This window comes from Somniosus microcephalus, chromosome 12, assembly GCF_052327205.1.
Source record: "Somniosus microcephalus isolate GS21.2 chromosome 12, FLI_Smic_1.0, whole genome shotgun sequence".
Lineage (NCBI taxonomy): Eukaryota > Metazoa > Chordata > Chondrichthyes > Squaliformes > Somniosidae > Somniosus > Somniosus microcephalus.
Window position 1 is genome coordinate 211,945,897 of NC_140998.1, and position 18,890 is coordinate 211,964,786.

At 55.9% G+C, this 18,890-nt stretch overlaps 1 pseudogene; it reads right to left on the minus strand.

Moving 5' to 3' along the window:
• Positions 1 to 6,107: 6,107 nt before the first annotated feature.
• On the minus strand, positions 6,108 to 18,507 carry LOC147110013 (fish-egg lectin pseudogene; annotated as a pseudogene).
• Between the last annotated feature and the right edge of the window lie 383 nt (positions 18,508 to 18,890).

Consider the following 18,890-nt stretch of genomic DNA (forward strand, 5'->3'; position numbering starts at 1 on the left):
TGTAACAGAGATAGGGAGGGTTGTAGGGGCTGGAGGTGGTTACAGAGATAGGGAGGGTTGTAGGGGCTGGAGCTGGTTACAGAGATAGGGAGGGTTGTAGGGGCTGGAGGAGGTTACAGAGATAGGGAGGGTTGTAGGGGCGGGAGGAGGTTACAGAGATAGGGAGGGTTGCAGGGGCTGGAGGAGTTTACAGAGATAGGGAGGGTTGTAGGTGCTGGAGGAGGTTACAGAGATAGGGAGGGTTGTAGGGGATGGAGGAGGTCGGAGAGATAGGGAGGGTTGTAGGTGCTGAAGGAGGTTACAGAGATAGGGAGGTTTGTAAGGGCTGAAGGAGGTTACAGGGATAGGGAGGGTTGTAGGGCTGGAGGAGATCACAGAGCTAGGGAGGGTTGTAGGGGATGGAGGAGTTTACAGAGATAGGGACAGTTGTAGGGGCTGGAGGAGGTTACAGAGATAGGAAGGGTTGTAGGGGCTGGAGGAGGTTACAGAGATAGGGAGGGTTGTAGGGGGCTGGAGGATGTTACAGAGATAGAGAGGGTTGCAGGGGCTGGAGGAGGTTACAGAGATAGGGAGTGTTGTAGGGGCTGGAGGAGTTTACAGCGATAGGGAGGGTTGTAGGGGGCTGGAGGAGGTTACAGAGATAGGGAGAGTTGTAGGTGGCTGGAGGAGTTTACAGGGGTAGGGAAGGTTGTAGGTGCTGGAGGAGGTTACAGAGATAGGGAGGGTTGTAGGGGATGGAGGAGGTCGGAGAGGTTGGGAGGGTTGGAGGGGTCTGGAGGTGTTACAGAGATAGGGAGGGTTGTAGGGGGCTGGAGGAGGTTACAGAGATAGGGAGGGTTGTAGGTGGCTGGAGGAGGTTACAGAGATAGGGAGGGTTGTTGGGGATGGAGGAGGTCGGAGAGATAGGGAGGGTTGTAGGGGCTGATGGAGGTTACAGAGATAGGGAGGGTTGTAGGGGCTGAAGGAGGCTACAGAGATAAGGAGGGTTGTAGGGCTGGAGGAGTTTACAGAGACAGGGAGGTTTGTAGGGGATGGAGGAGATTACAGAGATAGGGAGGGTTGTAGGGGATGGAGGAGTTTACAGAGATAGGGAGGGTTGTAGGGGCTGGAGGAGGTTACAGAGATAGGGAGGGTTGTAGGGGCTGGAGGAGGTTACAGAGATAGGTAGGGTTGTAGGTTCTCGAGGAGGTTACAGAGATAGGAAGGGTTGTAGGGGGCTGGAGGAGTTTACAGAGATAGGGAGGGTTGTAGGGGCTGGAGGAGGTTACAGAGATAGGGACGGTTGTAGAGGCTGGAGGAGGTTACAGAGATAGGGAGTGTTGTAGGGGCTGGAGGAGGTTACAGCGATAGGGAGGGTTGTAGGCGGCTGGAGGAGGTTACAGAGATAGGGAGAGTTGTAGGGGCTGGAGCAGGTTACAGAGATAGGGAGGGATGTAGGGGATGGAGGAGGTTGGAGAGGTAGGGAGGGTTGTAGGGGGCTGGAGGGGTTACAGAGATAGGGAGGGTTGTAGGGGGCTGGAGGAGGTTGCAGAGATAGGGGGCGTTGTAGGGGGCTGGTGGAGTTTACAGAGATAGGGAAGGTTGCAGGGGCTGGAGGATGTTACAGAGATAGGGAGGGTTGTAGGGGCTGGTGGAGTTTACAGGGATAGGGAGGGTTGTAGGGGCTGGAGGGGGTTCCAGGGATAGGGAGGGTTGTAGTGGCTGGAGGAGGTTACAGAGATAGGGAGGGTTGTAGGGGCTGGAGGAGGTTACAGAGATAGGGAGGGTTGTAGGAGCTGGAGGAGGTTACAGATATCTCGGAGGGTTGTAGGGGCTGGAGGATGTTACAGAGATAGGGAGGGTTGTAGGGGCTGGAGGAGGTTACAAAGATAGGGAGGGTTTTAGGGGCTGGAGGATGTTACAGAGATAGTGAGGGTTGTAGGGGCTGGAGGAGGTTACAGAGATAGGGAGGGTTTGAGGGGGCTGGAGAATGTTACAGAGATAGGGATGGTTGTAGGTGCTGGAGGAGGTTACAGAGATAGGGAGGGTTGTAGGGGCTGGAGGAGGTTACTGAGATAGGGAGGGTTGTAGGGGCTGGAGGAGGTTACAGAGATGTGAGGGTTGTAGGGGCTGGAGGAGGTTACAGAGATAGGGAGGGTTGAAGGAGCTGGAAGAGGTTACAGAGATAGGGAGGATTGTAGGGGCTGGAGGAGGTTACAGAGATCTCGAGGGGTTGTAGGTGGCTGGAGGAGGTTACAGAGATAGGGTGTGTTGTAGGGGCTGGAGGAGGTTACAGAGATAGGGAGTGTTGTAGGGGCTGAAGAAGGTTACAGAGACAGGGAGGGTTGTAGGGGCTGGAGGAGGTTACAGAGATAGGGAGGGTTATAGGGGGCTGGGGGAGGTTACAGAGATATGGAGGGTTGTAGGGGCTGGAGTGGTTTACAGACATAGAGAGGGTTGTAGGGGCTGGAGGTGGTTACAGAGATAGGGAGGCTTGTAGGGGCTGGAGGAGGTTACAGAGATAGGGAGGGTTTTAGTGCTGGAGGGGGTTACAGAGATAGGGAGGGTTGTAGGGGGCTGGAGGAGGTTACAGAGATAGGGAGGGTTGTTGGGGATGGAGGAGGTCGGAGAGATAGGGAGGGTTGTAGGGGCTGATGGAGGTTACAGAGATAGGGAGGGTTGTAGGGGCTGAAGGAGGCTACAGAGATAAGGAGGGTTGTAGGGCTGGAGGAGTTTACAGAGACAGGGAGGTTTGTAGGGGATGGAGGAGATTACAGAGATAGGGAGGGTTGTAGGGGATGGAGGAGTTTACAGAGATAGGTAGGGTTGTAGGGGCTGGAGGAGGTTACAGAGATAGGTAGGGTTGTAGGTTCTCGAGGAGGTTACAGAGATAGGAAGGGTTGTAGGGGGCTGGAGGAGTTTACAGAGATAGGGAGGGTTGTAGGGGCTGGAGGAGGTTACAGAGATAGGGACGGTTGTAGAGGCTGGAGGAGGTTACAGAGATAGGGAGTGTTGTAGGGGCTGGAGGAGGTTACAGCGATAGGGAGGGTTGTAGGCGGCTGGAGGAGGTTACAGAGATAGGGAGAGTTGTAGGGGCTGGAGCAGGTTACAGAGATAGGGAGGGATGTAGGGGATGGAGGAGGTTGGAGAGGTAGGGAGGGTTGTAGGGGGCTGGAGGGGTTACAGAGATAGGGAGGGTTGTAGGGGGCTGGAGGAGGTTGCAGAGATAGGGGGCGTTGTAGGGGGCTGGTGGAGTTTACAGAGATAGGGAAGGTTGCAGGGGCTGGAGGATGTTACAGAGATAGGGAGGGTTGTAGGGGCTGGTGGAGTTTACAGGGATAGGGAGGGTTGTAGGGGCTGGAGGGGGTTCCAGGGATAGGGAGGGTTGTAGTGGCTGGAGGAGGTTACAGAGATAGGGAGGGTTGTAGGGGCTGGAGGAGGTTACAGAGATAGGGAGGGTTGTAGGAGCTGGAGGAGGTTACAGATATCTCGGAGGGTTGTAGGGGCTGGAGGATGTTACAGAGATAGGGAGGGTTGTAGGGGCTGGAGGAGGTTACAAAGATAGGGAGGGTTTTAGGGGCTGGAGGATGTTACAGAGATAGTGAGGGTTGTAGGGGCTGGAGGAGGTTACAGAGATAGGGAGGGTTTGAGGGGGCTGGAGAATGTTACAGAGATAGGGATGGTTGTAGGTGCTGGAGGAGGTTACAGAGATAGGGAGGGTTGTAGGGGCTGGAGGAGGTTACTGAGATAGGGAGGGTTGTAGGGGCTGGAGGAGGTTACAGAGATAGTGAGGGTTGTAGGGGCTGGAGGAGGTTACAGAGATAGGGAGGGTTGAAGGAGCTGGAAGAGGTTACAGAGATAGGGAGAATTGTAGGGGCTGGAGGAGGTTACAGAGATCTCGAGGGGTTGTAGGTGGCTGGAGGAGTTTACAGAGATAGGGTGTGTTGTAGGGGCTGGAGGAGGTTACAGAGATAGGGAGTGTTGTAGGGGCTGAAGAAGGTTACAGAGACAGGGAGGGTTGTAGGGGCTGGAGGAGGTTACAGAGATAGGGAGGGTTATAGGGGGCTGGGGGAGGTTACAGAGATATGGAGGGTTGTAGGGGCTGGAGTGGTTTACAGACATAGAGAGGGTTGTAGGGGCTGGAGGTGGTTACAGAGATAGGGAGGCTTGTAGGGGCTGGAGGAGGTTACAGAGATAGGGAGGGTTTTAGTGCTGGAGGGGGTTACAGAGATAGGGAGGGTTGTAGGGGGCTGGAGGAGGTTACAGAGATAGGGATGGTTGTACGTGCTGAAGGGGGTTACAGAGATAGGGAGGGGTTGTAGGTCTGGAGGAGGTTACAGAGTTAGGGAGGGTTGTAGTGGCTGGAGTTTACAGAGATAGGGAGGGTTGTAGGGGCTGGAGGAGGTTACAGATATCTCGGAGGGTTTGTAGGGGCTGGAGGAGGTTACAGAGATAGGGAGCGCTGTAGGAGGCTGGAGGAGGTTACAGAGATAGTGACGGTTGTACGGGCTGGAGGAGGTTACAGAGATAGGGAGGGTTGTAGGGGGCTGGAGGAGGTTACAGAGATAGGGAGGCTTGTAGGGGCTGGAGGAGATTACAGAGATGGGGAGGGTTGTAGGAGCTGGAGGAGTTTACAGAGATAGGGAGGGTTGTCAGTGGCTGGAGGAGGTTACAGAGATAGGGAGGTTTATAGGGGCTGGTGGAGTTTACAGAGATAGGGAGTGTTGTAGGGGCTGGAGGTGGTTACAGAGATAGGGAGGGTTGCAGGGGGCTGTAGGAGCTTACAGAGATAGGGAGGGTTGTAGGGGCTGGAGGAGTTTCCAGAGATAGGGAGGGTTGTAGGGGACTGGAGGAGGTTACAGAGATAGGGAGGGTTGTAGGGGGCTGAAGGAGGTTACAGAGATAGGGAGAGTTGTCGGGGCTGGAAGAGTTTACAGAGATAGGGAGGGTTGTCGGGGTTGGAGGATGTTACTGAGATAGGGAGGCTTGTAGGGGCTGGAGGAGGTTACAGAGATAGGGAGGTTTGTAGGGGCTGGAGTAGTTTACAGAGATAGGGAGTGTTGTAGGGGCCTGGAGGAGGTTACAGAGATAGGGAGGGTTGCAGGGGCTGGAGGGGGTTACAGAGATAGGGAGGGTTGTAGGGTTGGAGGAGGTTACAGAGATAGGGAGGGTTGTAGGTGCTGGAGGCGGTTACAGAGATAGGGAGGGTTGTAGGGGGCTGGAGGAGGTTACAGAGATAGGGTGGGTTGTCGGGGCTGGAGGAGGTTACAGAGATAGGGAGTGTTGTAGGGGGCTGGAGGAGGTTACAGAGATAGGGAGGGTTGAAGGGGGCTGGAGGAGTTTACAGAGGTAGGGAGGGTTGTAGGGCTGGAGGAGGTTACAGAGATAGGGAGTGTTGTAGGGGGCTGGAGGAGGTTACAGAGATAGGGAGGGTTGTAGGGGCTGGAGGAGTTTACAGAGATAGAGAGGGTTGTAGGGGCTGGAGGAGTTTACAGAGAAAGGGAGTGTTGTAGGGGGCTGGAGGAGGTTACAGAGATAGTGAGGGTTGTAGGGGGCTGGAGGAGGTTACAGAGATTGTGAGGGTTGTAGGGGGCTGGAGGAGGTTACGGATATAGGGAGGGTTGTCGGGGCTGGAGGAGGTTACAGAGATAGGGAGGGTTGTAGGGGCTGGAGGATATTACAGAGATAGGGAGGGTTGTAGGGGCTGGAGGAGGTTACAGATATAGGGAGAGTTGTAGGGGCTGGAGGAGGTTACAGAGATAGGGAGGGATTTGAAGATGAGGATGATAATTTTGAAATCGATGCGTTGCCGGACCGGGAGACAATGTAGGTCAGCGAGCATCAGGTGGGGTGATGGGTGAACGGGACTGGGAGCGAGTTAGGACACGGGGCAGCGGAGGTTCGGATGAGCTGAAGTTCACAGCGGGTGGGAAGTGCGAGGCCCCCAGGACAGCGTTGGAATTGTCGGAGTCTGGAGGCGACAATTAGACAGAGCTCCACAAGGTCACCTCCACTTGTCTAGAGAAAGGAGTCCCAGCCTGTTCAATCCTTCGTGACTGCGGCTACCCTCTGCGCTCTGGAAGGGTGCGAATGAGACAGCCTCGGACGCAAGGCATGCGTAACTCTCGCTTTATTCGATTCAACGTGACAAAAAGACATTTTGTGGTTTTCGAGGTCGGTGTTGGAGATTCTCCGGGGAGCTCAAATCCGTCTCTCCTCGCCGGCGTCAGTCAGTGCAGCTTTGATGAGGCTGCCATGCCTTGTCCTCTCTGCCCCGTGGGTGGGGGGGAGGGGGATGTTGGAGTCAGCTGATGTCCTGGCCCGAACATCGCACGATCTTCCCGTCGTCCCTGACCAGCCAGAGGTGCCCCAGGTCCCAGGACGCGTGCTTGAATCGAAGGTTCTCGATTTGTATTTTCGTCCAGCCCCAGCCAGTGGGCTTGTTGCTCGTGATGCCTTTCCTGTGTGGCGGGGAGCGGGGGAATACAGAAGGATGTGGTGAGAGTTCAACTTAGTTACGACGTCATGCTGGTCCGTGACCTCCTCCAGCCCCTACAACCCCTCCGAGATCTCTGCGCTCCTCCAATTCCGGTCTCTTGCTCATCTCCGATTTCCATCGCTCCGCCATTGGTGGCCGTGCCTTCAGCCGCCTGGGCCCCGAGCTCTGGAATTCCCTCCCTAAACCTCTCCGCCTCTCTCTCTCCTCCTTTAAGACGAGTGTCTCGCCTCCTGATTCCCCAAAGCCTTTCCACCATCTACAAGGCACAATTCAGGAGTGTGATGGAATACTCTCCACTTGCCTGGATGAGTGCAGCTCCAACAACACTCAAGAAGCTCGACACCATCCAGGACAAAGCAGCCCGCTTGATCGGCACCCCATCCACCACCTTAAACATTCACTCCCTCCACCACCGGCGCACCGTGGCTGCAGTGTGGACCATCTACAAGATGCACTGCAGCAACTCGCCAAGGCTTCTTCGGCAGCACCTCCCAAACCCGCCACCTCTTCCACCTGGAAGGACAAGGGCAGCAGGCGCATGGGAACACCACCACCTCCAAGTTCCCCTCCAAGTCACACACACCATCCTGACTTGGAAATATATCGGCCGTTCCTTCATCGTCGCTGGGTCAAAATCCTGGAACTCCCTCCCTAACAGCACTGTGGGAGCACCTTCACCACACGGACTGCAGCAGTTCAAGAAGGTGGCTCACCACCACCTTCTCAAGGGGCAACTAGGGATGGGCAATAAATGTGGCCTTGCCAGCGATGCCCCCATCCCAGGAATGAATTTAAAAAAAAGAGCCTGCTTAAAACCTACATCTTTGACCAAGCTTTTGGCCGCCTGTCCTAATATCTCCTTACGTGGCTCGGTGTTGAATTTTGCCTGATTTACGATCCTGTGAAGCGCCTTGGGACGTTTTACTACGTTAATGAATGAGATGTTAAACCGAGGCCCCATCTGCTCTCTCAGGTGGATGTAAAAGATCCCATGGGCACTATTTCGAAGAAGAGCAGGGGGAGTTCTCCCCGGTGTCCTGGGGCCAATATTTATCCCTCAACCAACATCACTAAAAAAACAGGTTACCTGGCCGTTTATCAAATTGCTGTTTGTGGGAGCTTGCTGTGCGCAAATTGGCTGCTGCGTTTCCTACATTACAACGGTGACCACACTTCGAAAAAAGTCCTTCATTGGCTGTGAAGCACTTTGGGACGTCCTGAGGTGGTGAAAGGCGCTGGGGAGATGGGAGTCATTGTTGTCGAGTTTACAGTACATTTAGCACTTGGGGCTCACTCAATTGGCCAGTCTACCGGTACCAGCCTGGACGGTGACTTCCGTCAGGATGTTCAGCTACACGAGGCCTCACAGCTGACCCTGGTTGTGCATCAGCGATTTCCCTCCCTTCCTTTCCCAAGCCGCCGCTATTTCCCGGTGTATTGCCCATCCACCAGCCACTACCTGCCGCACCCCCAACCCAGGACCCCGCGTCAGCAGCTATCCTTCATGCCGTGACAGCGAACGTCGGACTATTCGACCACGGTTGCCATCGCGGCTCAGCCTGGTCCTGTCTGCACAGGAGCGTTCCCAGTCGGGATCGCTGTAAAGTGGCCAGGGGGCAGAAACCCTAGCCTGTTCTTTCCTCCCCATTCCCTGCCCAGAATCACTGAGGGCTAATACGTAGAACCAGAGAAAGGTACATCACAGGAGGAGGCCATTCGGCCCATCGTGCCTGTGCCGGCTCTTTGAACGAGCTCTCCAATTAGGCCCACACCCCACTGCTCTTTCCCCACAGCCCTGCCAATTTTCAAGTATTCTTCCAATTCCCTTTTGAAAGTTACTATTGAATTCAAGGTGATCGGCAGAAGATCCAAAGGCGACATGAGGGGAAACTTTTATACGCAGCGAGTGGTTAGGATCTGGAATGCACGGCCTGAAAGGGTGCTGGAGGAAGACTCAATTATTCAAAAGGGAGTTGCATAAATACCTGAAGGAAAAAACATTCGCAGGGCTACGGGGAAAGGGCGGGGGAGTGGGACTAGCTGAAGTGCTCTTGCAGAGAGCCGGCACGGGCTCGAGGGGCCGAATGGCCTCCTACTGCGCTGTAACTGTTCTATGATTTTATTCTATGATTCTATGATCCACTGCCCTTTCAGGCAGCGAGTTCCAGATCACAACTCGCTGCGTTAAAACATTCTCCTCATCTCCCCTCTGGTTCTTTTGCCGATTATCTTCAATCTGTGTCCTCTGGTTACCGACCCTCCTGCCACTGGAAACAGTTTCTCCTTATTTACTCCATCAAAACCCCTCATGAATTTAAGAACATAAGAAGATGAGAAACAATCGGCCCCTCAAGACTGCTCCGCCATTCAATAAGATCATGGCTGGTCCAATCTTGGCATCAACACCACTTTGCCGCTCGCTCCCCATACCCATTGACTCCCCTATAGTTCAAATGTCAGTCAGTCTCTGCCTTGACTATATTCAATGACTCCGCCTCCACAGCTCTCCGGGGTAGAGAATTCCAAAGATTCACAACCCTCTGAGAGAAGAAATTCCTCCTCATCTCAGTCCTAAGTCCTCGTTCTAGATACCCCCACTAGGATACCTACTTTGAACACCTTGATTAAATCTCCCCTTAAGCCTCTCTGCTCTGAGGAGAATAACCCCAGCTTCTCCAGTCTCTCTGCAGGGCTTCGAAAGGGTAGACGTAGAGAAGATGTTTCCACTTGTGGGCGAGACCAGAACTAGGGACCGTCAATAGAAGATAGTCACTGATAAATCCAATAGGGAATTCAGGAGAAATTTCTTTCCCCAGAGAGTGGTGAGAATGGGGAACTCGCTACCACAGGGAGTGGTCAAGGCGAAGAGCAGAGATACATTTAAGGGGACGCTGGATAAACACACGAGGGAGAAAGGAATAGAAGTATATGGTGCTAGGGTGAGGTGAAGAGAATTGGGAGGAGGTTCGTGTTGATGGGGTGGGATGAAGAGGGGTGGGAGGAGGCTGGTGTTGATGGGGTGAGATAAAGAGGGGTGGGAGGAGGCTGGTGTTGATGGGGTGAGATGAAGAGGGGTGGGAGGAGGCTGGTGCTGATGGGGTGAGATGAAGAGGGGTGGGAGGAGGCTGGTGTTGATGGGCTGAGATCAAGAGGGGTGGGAGGAGGCTGGTGTTGATGGGGTGAGATGAAGAGGGGTGGGAGGAGGCTGGTGTGGATGGGGTGAGATGAAGAGGGGTGGGAGGAGGCTGGTGTTGATGGGGTACGATGAAGAGGGGTGGGAGGAGGCTGGTGTGGATGGGGTGCGATGAAGAGGGGTGGGAGGAGGCTGGTGTGGAGCATAAACACCAGCACGGAGCAGTTGGGCCGAATGGCCTGTTTCTGTGCTGTAAATTCTTTCTCATGTTATGATAGACGAGAAATAGAATGATACAGCACTGAAGGAGGCCATTCGGCCCATCGTGTCTGTGTCGGCTCTTTGAAGGAGATGTCAAATTAGTCCCACAACCCGGCTTTATCCCCCTAAACCCTGCACCTTCCTCCTCCTCAAGAACCTCTCCATTTGCCTTCTTGAACGTTCCTATGGAATCTGATCCCACCAGCCTATGAGTTTCTCCAAGGCTATCCACTTTGGTGGCAAAAGCAGGAAGGCAGATTATTATTTGAATGGCAATAGATTGGGAGATGGGGAAGTGCAACGAGACCTGGGTGTCCTTGTGCACCAGTCGCTGAAGGTAAGCATGCAGGTGCAGCAGGCGGTTAAGAAGGCAAATGGTATGTTGGCCTTCGTAGCGAGAGGGTTCGAGTACAGGAACAAGGATGTCTTGCTGCAGTTGTACAGGGCCTTGGTGAGACCACACCTTGAGTATTGTGTGCAGTTTTGGTCGCCTTATCTGAGGAAGGATGTTCTTGCCATGGAAGGAGTTCAGCGAAGATTCACCAGGCTGATACCCGGGATGGCAGGAATGACGTATGAGGAGAGATTGTGTCGATTGGGCTTGTACTCGCTGGAGTTTCGAAGAATGAGAGGGGATCTTATTGAAACATATAAACTTCTGACAGGACTAGACAGGCTAGATGCAGGAAGGATGTTCCCGATGGTTGGGAAGTCCAGAACCAGGGGTCACAGTCTAAGGATAAGGGGTAGGCCATTTAGGACAGAAATGAGGAGGAATTTCTTCACCCAGAGAGTGGTGAACCTCTAGAATTCTCTACCACAGAAGGCAGTTGAGGCCAATTCATTAAATATATTCAAGAAGGAGTTGAATATATTTCTTAAGGCTAAAGGGATCAAGGGGTATGGGGAGAAAGCAGGGACCGGGTACTGAGTTTGGATGATCAGCCATGATCGCATTGAATGGCGGAGCAGGCTCGAGGGGCTGAATGGCCGACTCCTGCTCCTATCTTCTATGTTTCTATGTTTCTAAGGCCTTGAGGTCCTTCCTAAAGCGCCCCCCGTCGGGCAATGGCATGTTACCTCATGTAGAGCTGTTTTGTTATACTGATTGCGAAGACCCGGCCATCAGTGCCGACCTCAATCATCTGGAACTTGCCGAAGATGCGGGTCCAGCCGGTTCCAATGCAGGCGGTCGACTTGACGTTGAGCCTGTAGTAGACGTCCTTGGACAGCGTGACCCCCCAGCAGCCCAAGAGCCCGCAGGAGTAGTACTTCATTCGGCTTCCGATGCTGCTGAAGGCCAGCGAGGTGTTGGGCGCCGCCTTGGCCACCTCCTCCTTGTTCAGGCAGAGGGTGGCCCCAAACTGGTCCACGCCCACGATGAACATTTCGCCGCCCGCATCGATCTGCGTCAGCTGGCCGTCTGAAAGGAAAGCCATCCGCAATTAGACGTTGTCCATCCCGGCTGCCCGCTCCGGCCACGGCTGCCCGAGGCCCAAAGACCCCCACCCCCGCACCCCCACCAGACCCTTCGCAACCTCGGTGTCTTGCTCAACCCCGAGAGGAACCCCCCTCTCCAATCCATCACCAGGAACCCAACTAAGAACTTAAGCAGGAGTCGGCCATTCGGCCCCTCGAGCCTGCTCCGCCATTCAATGAGACCAGGGCTGATCTTCTACCTCATCTCCACTTTCCTGCACTATCCCCATATCCCTTGATTCCTTTAAGATCCAAAAATCTATCGATCTCTGTCTTGAATATACTCAACGACTGAGCCTCCACAGCCCTCTGGGGTAGAGAATTCCAAAGATTCACCACCCTCTGAGTGAAGAAATTACTCCTCATCTCAGTCCTCAATGGATGACCCCTTATCCTGAGACTGTGACCCCTGGTTCTAGACTCCCCAGCCAGGGGAAACATCCTCCCTGCATCCAGTCTGTCTAGCCCGGTCAGAATTTTATACGTTTCAATGAGATCCCCTCTCATTCTTCTAAACTCTAGTGAATACAGGCCTAGTCGACCCAATCTCTCCTCATAGGACAATCCCCCCATCCCAGGAACCAGTCTGGTGAACCTTCGTTGCACTCCCTCTATGGCAAGTATATCCTTCCTTCGGTAAGGAGACCAAAACTGTCCACAATACTCCAGGTGTGGTCTCACCAGGGCCCAATATAATTGCAATAAGATGTCTTTACTCTTACACTCAAATCCTCTGGTAATATAGGCCAACATACCATTTGCTTTCCCAATTGCTTGCTGTACCCGCATGTTAACTTTCAGTGATTCGTGCACAAGGACACCCAGGTCCCTCTGAACACCAACATTTCCCAATCTCTCACAATTCTGTAACATCGCCCATCTCCGCACCTGCCTCAGCTCATCTGCTGCTGAAACCCTCACCCGTGCCTTGGTTACCTGAAAATTCGACTATTCCAACACTCCCCTGGCTGACCTCTCACCGTTCACCCTCCATAAACTTGTGGTCATCTACGCAGTGTCCAAACTTGCTCTGAGTCCCGTCCCACCCATCACCCCGCTGTTACTCGCTGACCTACATTGTCTCCCGGTCCGGCAATGTCTTGCTTTCAAAATCCTCATCCTTGTCTTCAAATCCCTGCATGGCCTCCTCGCCCACCTCCCTATCTCTGTAACCTCCTCCAGCCCCTACAACCCTCCCTATCTCTGTAACCTCCTCCAGCCCCTACAACCCTCCCTATCTCTGTAACCTCCTCCAGCCCCTACAACCCTCCCTATCTCTGCAACCTCCTCCAGCCCCTACAACCCTCCCTATCTCTGTAACCTCCTCCAGCCCCTACAACCCTCCCTATCTCTGTAACCTCCTCCAGCCCCTACAAACCTCTCTATCTCAGTAACCTCCTCCAGCCCCTACAACCCTCACTGTCTCTGTAACCTCCTCCAGCTCCTACAACCCTCCCTATCGCTGTAACCTCCTCCAGCCCCTACAACCCTCCCTATCTCTGTAACCTCCTCCAGCCCCTACAACCCTCCCTATCTCTGTAACATCCTCCAGCACCTCAAAACCTCCCTATCTCTGTAACCCCCTCCAGCCCCTACAACCCTCCCTATCTCTGTAAACTCCTCCAGCCCCTACAACCCTCCCTATCTCTGTAACCTCCTCCGGCACCTCAAAACCTCCCTATCTCTGTTACCTCCTCCAGCCCCTACAACTCTCCCTATCTCTGTAACCTCCTCCAGCCCGTACAACCCTCCCTACCTCCTCCAGCACCCTACACCCCAGCCTATCTCTGTAACCTCCTCCAGCCCCTACAACCCTCCCTATCTCTGTAACCTCCTCCAGCCCCTACAAACCTCTTTATCTCTGTAACCTCCTCCAGCCCCTACAACCCTCACTGTCTCTGTAACCTCCTCCAGCTCCTACAACCCTCCCTATCGCTGTAACCTCCTCCAGCCCCTGCAACCCTCCCTATCTCTGTAACCTCCTCCAGCCCCTACAACCCTCCCTATCTCTGTAACATCCTCCAGCACCTCAAAACCTCCCTATCTCTGTAACCCCCTCCAGCCCCTACAACCCTCCCTATCTCTGTAAACTCCTCCAGCCCCTACAACCCTCACTATCTCTGTAACCTCCTCCGGCAACTCAAAACCTCCCTATCTCTGTTACCTCCTCCAGCCCCTACAACTCTCCCTATCTCTGTAACCTCCTCCAGCCCGTACAACCCTCCCTATCTCTGTAACCTCCTCCAGCGCCTACAACCCTCCCTATCTCTGCAACCTCCTCCAGCCCCCTACAACCCTCACTCTCTCTGTAACCTCCTCCAGCCCCTACAACCCTCCCTATCTCTGTAACCTCCTCCAGCCCCTACAACCCTCCCAATATCTGTAACCTCCTCCAGCCCCATCAACCCTCCCTATCGCTGTAACCTCCTCCAGCCCCTACAACCCTCCCTATCTCTGTAACCTCCTCCAGCCCCTACAACCCTCCCTATCTCTGTAACCTCCTCCAGCACCTACAACCCTCCCTATCTCTGTAAGCTCCTCCAGCCCCTCCAACACTCCCTATCTCTGTAACCTCCTCCAGCCCCCACAACCCTCCCTAGCTCTGTAACTTCTTCCAGCCCCTACAACCCTCCCTATCTCTGTAACCTCCTCCAGCCCCTACAAGCTTCCCTATCTCTGTAACCTCCTCCAGCCCCTACAACCCTCCCTATTTCTGTAACCTCCTCCAGCCCCTACAACGCTCCCTAGCTCTGTAACCTCCTCCAGCCCCTACAACCCTCCCTATCTCTGTAACCTCCTCCAGCCCCTACAACCCTCCCTATCTCTGTAACCTCCTCCAGCACCTCAAGCCCTCCCTATCTCTGTAACCTCCTCCAGCCCCTACAACCCTCCTTATCTCTGTAACCTCCTCCAGCCCTTCCAACACTCCCTATCTCTGTAACCTCCTCCAGCCCCTACAACCCTCCCTATCTCTGTAACTTCTTCCAGCCCCTACAACCCTCGCTATCTCTGTAACCTCCTCCAGCCCCTACAACCCTCCGAGATCTCTGCGCCCCTCCAATTCCGGCCTCTTGCGCATCCCCCAATCTCCATCGCTCCACCATTGGCGGCCGAGCCTTCAGCCGCCTGGGCCCCGAGTTCTGGAATTCCCTCCCTAAAACTCTTCCCCTTGTCTATCCCCTTTACCTGAACTGATTCCCACTGGGGTCTATGCCAAATAAACCCTAACTCTCCCAGCCTTCTTTTTCTTTGTCCATCTAACCTCTGTCTCTAATCCGCAGACTACAGATCAGCACTTAGCTTTCTGGTTTCTAACTTAAATTTAACATGCAGAAGTTTGTTAGCCATTCTTATTTCAAAGTAATATTGAGAATTGATCATTTAAGCCACTTCATATTTAAGATCTTTAATCAACGGTCCTCCTTTAACAATCTTCTCTCTGAATTGTAGAAATTCATATTTTTATGCCCTGGAGACTCCAGGAATGATTAATCTCCAGGACATTGCTTCAAGCAACACCAACAGTCTCCAGTGCCAGTACTGAGGGAGCGCCGCACTGTCGGAGGGGCAGTACTGAGGGAGTGCCGCACTGTCGGAGGGGCAGTACTGAGGGAGCGCCGCACTGTCGGAGGGGCAGTACTGAGGGTGCGCCGCACTGTCGGAGGGGCAGTACTGAGGGAGCGCCGCACGGTCGGAAGGGCAGTACTGAGGGAGCGCCGCACTGTCGGAGGGGCAGTACTGAGGGAGCGCCGCACTGTCGGAGGGGCAGTACTGAGGGAGCGCCGCACTGTCGGAGGCGCGGTACTGAGGGAGCGCCGCACTGTCGGAGGGGCAGTACTGAGGGAGCGCCGCACGGTCGGAGGGGCAGTACTGAGGGAGCGCCGCACGGTCGTAGGGGCAGTACTGAGGGAGCGGCGCACTGTCGGAGGGGCAGTACTGAGGGAGCGCCGCACTGTCGGAGGGGCAGTACTGAGGGAGCGCCGCACTGTCGGAGGCGCGGTACTGAGGGAGCGCCGCACTGTCGGAGGGTCAGTACTGAGGGAGCGCCGCACTGTCGGAGGGGCAGTACTGAGGGAGAGTGGCACTGTCAGTGGGGCAGTACTGAGGGAGCACCGCACTGTCGGAGGGGCAGTGCTGAGGGAGCGCCGCACTGTCGGAGGGGCAGTACTGAGGGAGCTCCGCACTGTTGGAGGGGCAGTACTGAGGGAGCGCCGCACTGTCGGAGGGGCAGTACTGAGGGAGCGCCGCACTGTCGGAGGGGCAGTACTGAGGGAGCGCCGCACTGTCGGAGGGGCAGTACTGAGGGAGCGCCGCACTGTCGGAGGGTCAGTACTGAGGGAGCGCCGCACTGTCAGAGGGTCAGTACTGAGGGAGCGCCGCACTGTCAGAGGGGCAGTACTGAGGGAGCCCCGCACTGTCGGAGGGGCAGTACTGAGGTAGCGCTGCACTGTCGGAGGGGCAGTACTGAGGGAGCGCCGCACTTTCGGAGGGGCAGTACTGAGGGAGCGCCGCACTGTCGGAGGGGCAGTACTGAGGGAGCGCCGCACTGTCGGAGGGGCAGTACTGAGGGAGTGCCGCACTGTCGGAGGGGCAGTACTGAGGGAGCGCCGCACTGTCGGAGGGGCAGTACTGAGGGAGCGCCGCACTGTCAGAGGGTCAGTACTGAGGGAGTGCCGCACTCTCGGAGGGGCGGTACTGAGGGAGCGCCGCACCGTCGGAGGGTCAGTACTGAGGGAGTGCCGCACTGTCGGAGGGGCAGTACTGAGGGCGCGCGGCACTGTCGGAGGGGCAGTACTGAGGGAACGCCGCAATGTAAGAGGGGCAGTACTGAGGGAACGCTGCACTGTCGGGGGGCGGTACTGAGGGAGCGCCGCACTGTCGGAGCGGCAGTACTGAGGGAGCGCCGCACTGTCGGAGGGTCAGTACTGAGGGAGCGCCGCACTGTCGGAGGGGCAGTACTGAGGGAGCGCCGCACTGTTGGAGGGGCAGTACTGAGGGAGAGTCGCACTGTCAGTGGGGCAGTACTGAGGGAGCGCCGCACTGTCGGAGGGGCAGTACTGAGGGAGCGCCTCACTGTTGGAGAGGCAGTACTGAGGGAGCTCCGCACTGTCGGAGGGGCAGTACTGAGGGAGCGCCGCACTGTCGGAGGGGCAGTACTGAGGGAGCGCCGCACTGTCGGAGGAGCAGTACTGAGGGAGCGCCGCACTGTCGGAGGGTCAGTACTGAGGGAGCGCCGCACTGTCGGAGGGTCAGTACTGAGGGAGCGCCGCACTGTTGGAGGGGCAGTACTGAGGGAGAGTCGCACTGTCAGTGGGGCAGTACTGAGGGAGCGCCGCTCTGTCGGAGGGGCAGTACTGAGGGAGCGCCTCACTGTTGGAGAGGCAGTACTGAGGGAGCTCCGCACTGTCGGAGGGGCAGTACTGAGGGAGCGCCGCACTGTCGGAGGGGCAGTACTGAGGGAGCGCCGCACTGTCGGAGGAGCAGTACTGAGGGAGCGCCGCACTGTCGGAGGGTCAGTACTGAGGGAGCGCCGCACTGTCGGAGGGACAGTACTGAGGGAGTGTTGCACTGTCGGAGGGGCAGTACTGAGGGAGTGCCGCACTGTCAGAGGGGCAGTACTGAGGGAGCGCCGCACTGTCGGAGTGGCAGTACTGAGGGAGCGCCGCACTGTCAGAGGGGCAGTACTGAGGGAGCCCCGCACTGTCGGAGGGGCAGTACTGAGGTAGCGCTGCACTGTCGGAGGGGCAGTACTGAGGGAGCGCCGCACTTTCGGAGGGGCAGTACTGAGGGAGCGCCGCACTGTCGGAGGGGCAGTACTGAGGGAGCGCCGCACTGTCGGAGGGGCAGTACTGAGGGAGCGCCTCACTGTCGGAGGGGCAGTACTGAGGGAGCTCCGCACTGTCGGAGGGTCAGTACTGAGGGAGCGCCACACTGTCGGAGGGTCAGTACTGAGGGAGCGTCGCACTGTCAGTGGGGCCGTACTGAGGGAGCGCCGCACTGTCAGAGGGGCAGTACTGAGGGAGCGCCGCACTGTCGGAGGGGCAGTACTGAGGGAGAACCGCATTGTCGGAGGGGCAGTACTGAGGGAGCGCCGCACTGTCGGCGGGGCAGTACTGAGGGAGCGCCGCACTGTCGGAGGGGCAGTACTGAGGGAGTGTTGCACTGTCGGAGGGGCAGTACTGAGGGAGTGCCGCACTGTCAGAGGGGCAGTACTGAGGGAGCGCCGCACTGTCAGAGGGGCAGTACTGAGGGAGCGCCGCACTGTCGGAGGGGCAGTACTGAGGGAGCGCCGCACTGTCAGAGGGGCAGTACTGAGGGAGCGCCGCACTGTCAGAGGGGCAGTACTGAGGGAGCCCCGCACTGTCGGAGGGGCAGTACTGAGGTAGCGCTGCACTGTCGGAGGGGCCGTCTTTCAGGTGAGACGTTAAACCGAGGCCCCGTCTGCCCTCTCAGGTGGATGTAAAAGTTCCCACATCCACCATTGGAAGTAGAGCAGGGGGGAGTTCTCCCCGGTGCCCTGGGGCCAATATTTATCCCTCAACCAACATCACTAAAACAGATGATCTGGGCCATTCTTACATTGCTGTTTGTGGGAGCTTGCTGTGCGCCAATTGGCTGCCATGTTTCCTACATTACAACAGTGAACACAGTTCAAAAAAAGTACTTCATTGGCTGTGAAGCACTTTGGGACGTCCTGAGGTGGTGAAAGGCACTGGAGAAATGCCAATTCTTTCTTACTTAACTTGTGGGTATCTCCTGACTTACTGAATATGGAGGCCCAATGTCCTCCCATCAATTGCAAGATGTTCATCTTCTGGTCCACTCCCCAGACTCCAGACGGTCCCACCGTGATGTGCTTGAGGTTGCCAGGGACCTGGATCCAGGAATTCCCCAATCTGGTGTACACGGACCCAGTAAAATTGACCCCAAACACCAGCCCTATTCCGGCATCGATTTGCTTGAGTGTCCCAGCGACGTCCGTACACCTTGTGGCTGGAGGGGCAAAGCACAGCAATGTGAATCCTGGCACTCCACATCCCCACACTCCCAGCAGGATTCCTGTCCCAACTCCACACCCCCACACTCTCAGCAGGATTCCTGTCCCCGCTCCACATCCCCACACACTCCCAGCAGGATTCCTGTCCTCGCTCCACATCCCAACACACTCCCAGCAGGATTCCTGTCCCCACTCCACATCCCCACACACTCCCAGCAGGATTCCTGTCCTCGCTCCACATCCCCACACACTCCCAGCAGGATTCCTGTCCCCGCTCCACATCCCCACACACTCCCAGCAGGATTCCTGTCCCCACTCCACATCCCCACACACTCCCAGCAGGATTCCTGTCCTCGCTCCACATCCCCACACACTCCCAGCAGGATTCCTGTCCCCGTTCCACATCCCCACACTCCCAGCAGGATTCCTGCCGTCACTCCATATCCCCACACTTCCAGCAGGATTCCTGTCCCCGCTCCACATCCCCACACACCCAGCAGTATTCCTGCCCTCACTCCATATCCCCACACACCGAGCAAGAT